This window comes from Salmo salar, chromosome ssa22 (genome assembly GCF_905237065.1).
Source record: "Salmo salar chromosome ssa22, Ssal_v3.1, whole genome shotgun sequence".
Lineage (NCBI taxonomy): Eukaryota > Metazoa > Chordata > Actinopteri > Salmoniformes > Salmonidae > Salmo > Salmo salar.
The window spans coordinates 22,467,300-22,476,980 of NC_059463.1; positions in this window are offsets into that span (position 1 = coordinate 22,467,300).

The window sequence follows — 9,681 nt, forward strand, 5'->3', positions numbered from 1 at the left end:
ATCAACAGCATGTTAATGAATTCCACAATTCACATGAAATTATTAAGCTACTAAAGCTGTGATTAAATATTTTGTCTGTTAATGTTTTAGTTATCATACAGGGCAGTGTTTTAGTCAAAGGGACTATTGTTTAGGGCAGCTTGCTGTGTTGACCTGGAAGGGAAGTTCTTGTTGCAGTGTGGTTAATTGCTGACAAAAATGCATTTCAGGATGTTCGAAGAGCTTTTAGCTATACTGTAGTGAATAATATTGTACCTTACTTGAGAGAGTTGCTATTTTTGTTAACGTTTGAAACATTGTCTTGAGGTTGTTACTTTGTTACTATGTTGTTGTTTGTCACACCTTATTTAGCTATGCAACTTGCTCTAACTCTCCCACTCTTACACATTCACATTCCAGGTGAGCAGGTTGCATCAGGCTTCACCCCGGACCCATCCCAGCTGCAGGGAGAGATGTTCCACACTGCTCTGAGGAAGAGCTCCCAGGGCTTTGGCTTCACCATCATCGGGGGCGACCGCCATGATGAGTTCCTGCAGGTGAAGAATGTCCTCAGCGACGGCCCTGCCGCCAACGATAAAAAGATTGCCTCCGGTGAGTAATACACTGCTGCGCTGAGCTGTGGAGAGCCACACACTTTCACCAGCTCAAAAGACAGCTAGTGAACCTAATGAAAGGCATGTTGGTCCCTATAGAGGGACTGCACTTACCCTAACACTTCCCTAAGAGATGCAATAGAAAGAAAGAGCAAGAATTCTGTCAGTTTCATTTTCAAGGGGATCATTCTGGAGCAGGACAGGTTATGGTGGATTCTGTGTGTAGCCCTGTATCTCTGTTGCACACTCTGATCTCCCTTTAGCTTTGAGGCTATCTGGGGCACTGCATCCTCAGCAGCTTTGCTTGTGTGAGCTGAGAGACCAACATGCCTTTCCTGTTTGACGACGGTTGCTGTTCTCTGAGCTGGCCGTCAGGGTGAGATGTAAAGGAAACATACCCATCTCTCTCCTAATGATCTGCCTGGAAGCACTGCAAGTTGAGGTCTGTTAGAACAATGGAGAGAGGGAGCATAGGAGGGAGGGAAGGAGGGAGGTGGCAGGAAGAAGGGAGGTAAGTAGGACATGAGATGAAAGGGACGGGGGAGAGATGGGAGGACGAAGGAACGTGGAGAAGAGGGGGTGGCACCTGTTTGACAGTCAAGTCGAATAGAGGACTTTCTGATAATGATGCTCCATCTGAAAAATAATTCAGTCCGTTACAAACAAGAGAGTCACCTAGCTAACAAGCAACTGTATTGCCATAACAACCATTACATCTCCCATGGGTAAGTCTGTATATGTTTACTGTTTACTAAGGCTAGTTTCCTCTCTCTCCTCTCCTTCTCCCTCTCTGGTCTCCCCCCGCCAGGCGATGTGATCGTGGAGATCAATGGGACATGTGTGCTGGGGAAAACCCACCCTGAAGTGGTGCAGATGTTCCAGTCCATCCCAGTGAGTCAGTATGTTGACATGGTGCTGTGCCGCGGCTACCCGCTGCCCCCAGACGTGGAGCCAGACAGTGAGGACCCACCTCCCCCACCTTCTCAGCCCCTGCAAGGGGGCGAGGTGGTGACGGCCGTGCCCCTCATCAACGGCCAGCCCCTGCTGGTGAAGGGTGACGTGCTGCACGGCTCCTCCCAGGAGCTTCACTACGTCACAACCGATGCCAGCGGACGGCCCGTGGTGGCTGCCCTGCCCAACGGGAGGCGTCCTGAGCAGGGGGGAACAGGCCTGTTGCAGCCCGAACTTGTGAGTGTGCACCTGGTGAAGGGCCCAGGCGGGTTTGGGTTTGCCATCGCAGACTGCCCCCTGGGCCAGAAGGTGAAGATGATCCTGGACGCTCAGTGGTGCCGCGGCCTGCTGAAGGGAGACGTGATCAAGGAGATCAACCGTCAGAACGTCCAGACACTGAGCCACGCCCAGGTGGTGGACATCCTCAAAGACCTGCAGGTGGGGAGCGAGGTCAACGTGCTGGTGCTCAGAGGAGGTGAGTCTTGTTAACGCTGCCTTGTGTTACATAACACTAACACTGTGACTGTACTGCTGCGACATTACTTTTGCCATGGCATTAGTGTGATACAGTGATATCACTGTCAATCTGACCTCAACAGTATCCCTGGGGAGGGAGGTCAATGTGCTGATACTGACAGGAGGTGAGAGAGTGGGTCAACTACCACTCACACACGCACGCACACATACACATACCCACACACACACACTATGTTATGGAATCTTGGTGATGTCACTGTGTCTGCTGTTGGTGAACATGAGGGACTGTTGCTTCTTTGGCTTATACGATCGCATAGTAATGACAATTGTAGAGACCCCCTATGCAAACTAACCCACCCTTCACATATACATTACATGAACAAAAGTATGTGGACACCTGCTCGTTGAACATCTCATTTCAAAATCATGGGCATTAATATGTAGTTGGTCTCCCCTTTGCTGCTATAACAGCCTCCACTCTTCTGGGAAGGCTTTCCACTAGATGTTGGAACATTGCTGCGGGGACTTGCTTCCATTCAGCCACTAGAGCATTAGTGAGGTTGGGCACTGATTCTGTAGGATTAGGACTGGCTCGCAGTCGGCGTTCCAATTCATCCCAAAGGTCAGGGCTCTGTGTAGGCCAGTCAAGTTCTTACACACCGATCTCGACAAACCATTTCTGTATGGACCTCGCTTTGTGCACAGTGGGCATTGTCATGCTGAAACAGGAAATGGCCATCCCCAAATCATCTAGAATGTCATTGTATGCTATAGCATTAAGATTTCCCTTCACTGGAACTAAGGGGCCTAGCCCAAACCATGAAAAACAGCCCCAGACCATTATTCCTCCTCCACCAAACGTTACAGTTGGCACTATGCATTGGGGCAGGTACAGTTCTCATGGCATCCGCTGAACGCAGATTCTTCCGTTGGACTGCCAGATGGTAAAGCGTGATTCATCACTCCAGAGAACAAGTTTCCACTGCTCCAGATCCAATGACGGCGAGCTTTACTCAACTCCAGCCGACGCTTGGCATTGCGCATGGGGATCTTAGGCTTGAGTGCTGCTGCTCGGCCATGAAAACCCATTTCTTATACAAAAGTCCACATACTTTTATATATACTGTATAGTGTACCTTTCACATATCCCTCTAAACACCTCTCTGTATGCACAGATCTCTACCATATCTCCCTGTACAGGATATACTGTATCTCTTCAGGCTGTTTCGCAGTTCTGCTGAGACTCTCTCTCCGTCAGGCGTTCATACTGCAGTCTGTTGCAGGCCTAGGAAGGGAAGTTACATAAGCAAGGGGCTCTGCTCTGCCTGCTCTGCTCCTGGGGAGTGAGGGAGGGGAAAGCACCCTTCAAACGTCTCCCACATCCATCTCCCGCCATCCTGGGAAAATCGTACACAAGTCGATGAACCGGATTGTCTTTGATCATCATCAGAGGCGCAGAGGATTTCTGCATGCTTCTATATCCGTGGCCCTTAAAGAGCCAGAGCTAATCGCTGTATGGCACTGAGAGTGGGAGGCCCCAGGGGTCTCCTCCTCCCTTCCTCTCTCTTCCTCTCTACACTTACAGTCCCACCCTCCACCACCTCAACCCTGTCCCTCCCACCCCACACACACGGAGCATGACCCTGCAGTTGGAGCAGCCTCCGCCTTATTCAGGCAGTCCAGCGGAGGAGCTAATGTCAGATTTAACCCTCATTAGAGACAGGCCCTTGGGTGAGAGGCAAAGGCCTGAGAGAGAGAAAGAGAGAGAGAGGGAGAGAGAGAGAAAAAAAACATACTGCATTCATCTTATCATCTTATTTAATGTACGTCATGTCCTTGATTCTCGCAATAGAGCTAGATCTCACGGTTACACCAAGGTCCATTAACCCTTTTACGCTTAGCAGACGAACAGTCATCCTCTGTAGGCTTCCAGAGAAGTGCATGCTGGTGAATCCATTTAATATTGGAGCCACATTAAGTGTGGGTACAATCTGAGTGTGAGAGATGGAACGTGTGGGTGTACTGTACAGTTGACAGTAGAAAGCATTATTGGTCATTGCATTTCATGCATGACTGTCTCTCTCTCTCTCTCTCTAACTCTCTATGCTATACTAGTCCTCCTTCATTAAGGTCCCCTCTCTCACACATGTACATGTCTGTTATTTATCTTTAATAACACAGTGATGTCATGCTCCTTGATGGAGTATGCAAATGCCCTGTTTTATACCACCTGAGTCTAGACTATTTAAACACAGTTATTCCTTCACCGTTCTCGTTCTCTGTTAGGGAGGCAGTGCCATCTACTGGCTGATGTCTCATTGGTGCAAGGTTTTCTAAACATTCTCATGACTCATGCTGGTGTTTCTCACAGGTCAGACATCTCCTGTGAAGAGCCTGAAACCTGTGAGTAAAAGCAGACAATGTTCTATAATACTCTGTGTTTTACTATTGTGTACCTTGGCACTTATCCCTCATTTTCATATTAAAGCCTTTTGTCCTTTAGCTAACCAGCAAGCCCCATTGCATCACATTAAATGATAACTACCGGTATAAATTTGAATATTGATTATGTTTCACGTGGCCTCCTTTTGTTTGCTTTGAAAACGGTCTTAATTACTTCCATTCAGCATTCATTTTCTCAGCCTTTTGTCTGGGGATTTCAATGGTAATGAAGCATAGAAGCCTCTTTAGATAAGATTGTATATTCGTATGACAGCTTTAGATGAAGCTGGCCTTTTCCACAGAATAAGCCTGTCAGTGCCATAGGGAAATCTTCGTACGCCTGTGGATGTTAAATTACATTCAAATCCCATCGGCCATTGGTTTACCATCAAGCTAGCGGGGGTAATGTGAAGGCAATGTGGGAGCCAGCAGTGGAATGACCTTTCACTCCTTTAATGTTCAATCACCATTACATCCTGTGCTATGTGTCTGGGTAATGAAGTATATATAGACTGTGTAGTCTTTAATGTGATCTAACTGTGCTGTGGCTGTGTCTGTGGCTCTGTGACCCCGTCAGAGGCAGGAGATGACAGCTAGTACAGAGACTCTGGACTGTGTCACAGACTCTGTCTCCCAGGCCCTCCCATACCATTCCAACACCTCAACCCTGCGCAACGACTCACCCAAACGGGACGCCACAGAGATGTACCTCAAGTCCAAGGCCCTGCTGGAGAGCAAGCGTGAGTGCACATCCACAGACAGAGTCTGGTTGTAGAGGAGGTCTAGTAACCTTATGCTCAGTTATATTCCATCCATAGCTCTGTAGGAGTAAATGGATGCCAGTGTTTCATTTGTATGTTCATGACCGTCTATTAATGGTCACCCGACATTTGTGGATCCAGTATCAATGTGAGCTATAAGATAAGCCTGTGAGTTCACCCTGCTGACTGGATGATTGAATGGTGTTCACCTCTCTGATACCCTATCTAACCCCTGTAAACTGTCCACAGAGCCTCACACCAAGGACTTGGATGTGTTCATCAAGAGGGACCAGGAGACTGGCTTTGGCTTCCGTGTTCTGGGAGGAGAAGGTCCAGAGCAGCCAGTGAGTACCGAAGTATGAACTTCCTCCCTGTTAGATTATCTTTGGACTTTTTTAACACTATAGACAATGTTTCTTGAGTGTTTCTGACTCAGAGTGTGACTCTCTCTCTTTGACAGGTGTATATTGGTGCCATCGTGCCCCTGGGTGCAGCTGAGAAGGATGGGCGTCTGAGGGCTGGTGATGAGCTCATAGGCATCGATGGAATTATGGTCAAGGGCCGTTCCCACAAGCAGGTTCTGGACCTGATGACCAACGCTGCCCGCAACGGTCAGGTCATGTTGACTGTGCGTAGGAAGGTCATCTACAGAGGTGAGCACTCACTGACTGCCTGGAACCTCTACACCTTGGTCACTAACACACACACACTTGCATAAACACTTGCACACGCACACACACACACACACACACACACACACACACACACACACACACACACACTTGGTACTACTCTTCAGTCTATACTCTCCATGTGTTTTTCAGATATGACTGAGGAGGAGGCAGGGCTCCACATGGCTCCAGTGTTGGTGAACGGCTCCCCCAGACTCCCTCGTATCCAGATGCCCAGCGTGCTGGACCACGAGTCCTTCGACATCACCCTCCACCGCAAGGACAGTGAGGGCTTCGGCTTCGTCATCCTCACCTCTAAGAGCAAGCCCCCGCTAGGAGGTGAGAATGGATTCGATGCCTAGCACCCCACTGCTTATCCCAGACACAACCAAACACACACCAGTCTCCTACAGTTCAAGCTAGACCAAGCCATTACAAATAATATAGCATCATATCACCAAAAGTATGGGAACAGAGTTTAAAGGAAAAAATAGTATTACTCCTTTACTAATGAGTAATTGAGTCCCTCACAGACCTATTGTATATGTCTGACTGAATCCATCGGGTGGGATGGGTGTGTTATCATCAGACATCTCTCTCTTTGCAGTGATTCCTCATAAGATCGGACGCATCATCGAAGGCAGCCCCACTGACCGCTGTGGCCTGCTGAACGTGGGCGACCGCATCTCAGCGGTCAACGGGCGGTCCATCGTGGGGCTGTCTCACAATGACATTGTTCAGCTAATCAAGGATGCTGGCAATGCTGTCACCCTCACCGTGGTCCCTGAGGATGGTAAGCGTCACCAGTAGTATCACCCATGAGATGGGACTATGTTGGTCTCCCTTGTATTCCCAGTCATATACCTACTACTGTTTAGGATGGTTGATTTGTGTTTGTGTCCTCATAATGGTGTGACTTGTATTTGTGCGTTCTAGAATACAAGGGTCCTCCCTCTGGAGCCAGCTCAGCCAAGCAGAGCCCTGCCCTTCAGCACAGAGCTATGGGTCAGAGGTCAGCCATGCAGGAAGAGCAGTAAGTCCCTGATCTTACTCATTAGTACACCAAAACATGGAATAAAACCCTGCTTCAGCATTTAGCAGAACAACCCAGAGACTTATGTCTGAATGATTGATTAAAATTGCTTTGTTCTCTGTGCCCCCCAGCAGAGACACTGCTGTGCATTATTGAAGATATACATATAGTAGTGTGACTGAATGCTGTTGTCTGTTCTAGTTATAACCTAGATCTGGAGGAGAAAAGGGAGGGAGTCACCTGGGCCGACTACAAAACTCTGCCTCTGAGCGAACAGGGAACAATGTGTGTTACAGGCCCCAAACAGGCAAGGCTCATTTCGTTATTTCTGTCATTGTTTGTGTACAGTGTTTAGGGATTTTACATGAATTAAATTGATACGACTCAGAAAAAACATCACTATAACTTACAGCTTAAGTTGTGTGTGTGTGTGTGTGTGTGTGTGTGTGTGTGTGTGTGTGTGTGTGTGTATAATGTGTGTGTGTCTGTGTGTGTGGTTGTTTGTGTGTGTGTGTTCTTACATGCGTGCGTGTATGTGTGTGTACGCATGCGCCACGCAGGGCTGCATCACGGTGGAGCTGGACCGGGGATCCCGGGGTTTTGGCTTCAGTCTGAGGGGAGGGACTGAGTACAACATGGGCCTGTACATCCTGAGACTGGCTGAGGAGGGGCCTGCTCTGCTGGACGGGAGAATCCACGTAAGTCTGACCCCCGGTGCCATAGGAAATATCCACACACATTGCTGTTTGCGTTATTCAATATCATCATGTCTTACAACAGAATAATTACATGTGTAATAACATGTCTTGAATAATAACATGTCTAATAACATGGCTTGTTGCCTTTGGGGATTTGATCATCTAAATGTGTGATGTTTGTATATGTATATTGAAATGTAATGTTTGTGTATGTATGTAGGGCGGCAGGTAGCCTAGCGGTTAAGAGTGTTCGGTCAGTAAGTATCCGAAAGGTCGCTGGTTGGAATCCTTGAGCCGGCTAGGTGAAAAATCTATCGATATGCTCGAAAACTCGAATGCTCCTGTAAGTCGCACTGGATAAGAGCGTCTGCTAAATGACTAAAATGTAAATGTATGTGCAGGTGGGAGATCAGATAGTGGAGATCAATGGAGAGCCGACCCAGGGCATCACCCATACCCGCGCCATCGAGCTGATCCAGGCTGGGGGCAGCAAAGTGCAGCTCCTGTTAAGGCCAGGGCAGGGTCTGGTACAAGACAACAGTAAGTACACAGAAGTCTAGATCTACAAGATAAGATGGACCTTTTTTGTGGTATGAGATGTAGAATGTTTGAACATGTTTGTTGATGCATGTTATAACATGTTGGTAGCATTTAACAAGGGTGTGCTAATTAAAATGAGCTGATGCAGCAATGCTATGTACACACATTACTTAAGGATTTAGCTATCCCTGTTAACTACTTTGTTAATTCATGTTAATTCATGTAACCTCTTAGATGTTAAGTCCCCCATATGGGGGACATACTTTGAACGGTACTGGACTGGTTCCGACTGATATTTTGGTGTACAAAGTGCTCTGTGAACAAACAAAGTAGGGTCCCATGCCTTTTAGTGCCAGAAAGCCCCATCTGTCTGCTCTCCTCTTCCACTCTCTCAACGGAGCTGACTTGAAGTTTCAGGTTTCACACCCCACATTTGCATAGGGAGTGACGTGTCACATTTTCAGGCATATCCAGACAAATAATCGATTTACACTTCCTCTGAGCAAGTGAGCCCATTCTGGGAGCATATGAATGGTGGCAGTCTAGCGGATCCAGCAATTGTGGTTTCATCTCACTGTGATATGCAGAGCTCTCAACATGGAAAAAATACTAAAACATTTCATAGAATTAAAACAATACAACTTTCTCTTTGTCACAGACAGATAAAACACTTCATGCTTAAAGTTGAAGGTATAATGAGTCTGCACACCTTTGAATGGTGTCTCTGCGCCTCTCAGTGGACGTGGAAGAGAAACGTATCTTTCGACAATTAAATTAAATTGTGCCAATATTGTGCTGTCACTAAGTATGATCACATTTATTTTACAGTTATAAGAAATGTGAAATCTCATAGTAAATCATTTATAATTCGATTTGTACTATATTTAGAAAGCATTTCAGTCATTTCAGGCCCTTTTGCCCCACTTTTGTTGAATCGGAAAAAATCTAAGGATTTTTCATATTTTCATAATATTTGTACTATGCATTTGAGCTTATGTCCACAAAAGTGTGTACATCTCAGCAATTTATAACTCTTTTTTTACAGAAAGGTGAGTTCTAGACTTTTCTAAAACTATGCAACATGACCAGTTATAATTTATGGCCATCTCATGAAAAATAATTTAGTTTGGGTATGTATATTTAGGCAGAAATCTAAATTTGCCCTATCATAAAGGCCCAGTGCAGTCAAAAATTTGATTTTTCTGCATTTTATACATATTTCCACACTATGAGGTTGGAATAATACTGTGAAATTGTGAAATTGATGATAAGTGTAAGGGCTGAAATTTCAGCCTGTTTTGGTGGGATGGAGTTTTAGCCTGCCTGGTGACATTACCCATATGGTAAATTTGTTAATAGAACAATAATAATCGTTTTCAGTTTTCCCCTCCCCACTCAGACCACTCCCAGACAGTCCTAGCAAAATTATTTATTGAGAAATTGAGAAAGGGCCAAGAAGCTATTTTTGTTCTTTTTTGATCATTTTAATTTAAAACAATCACAGTAAGGTACTTC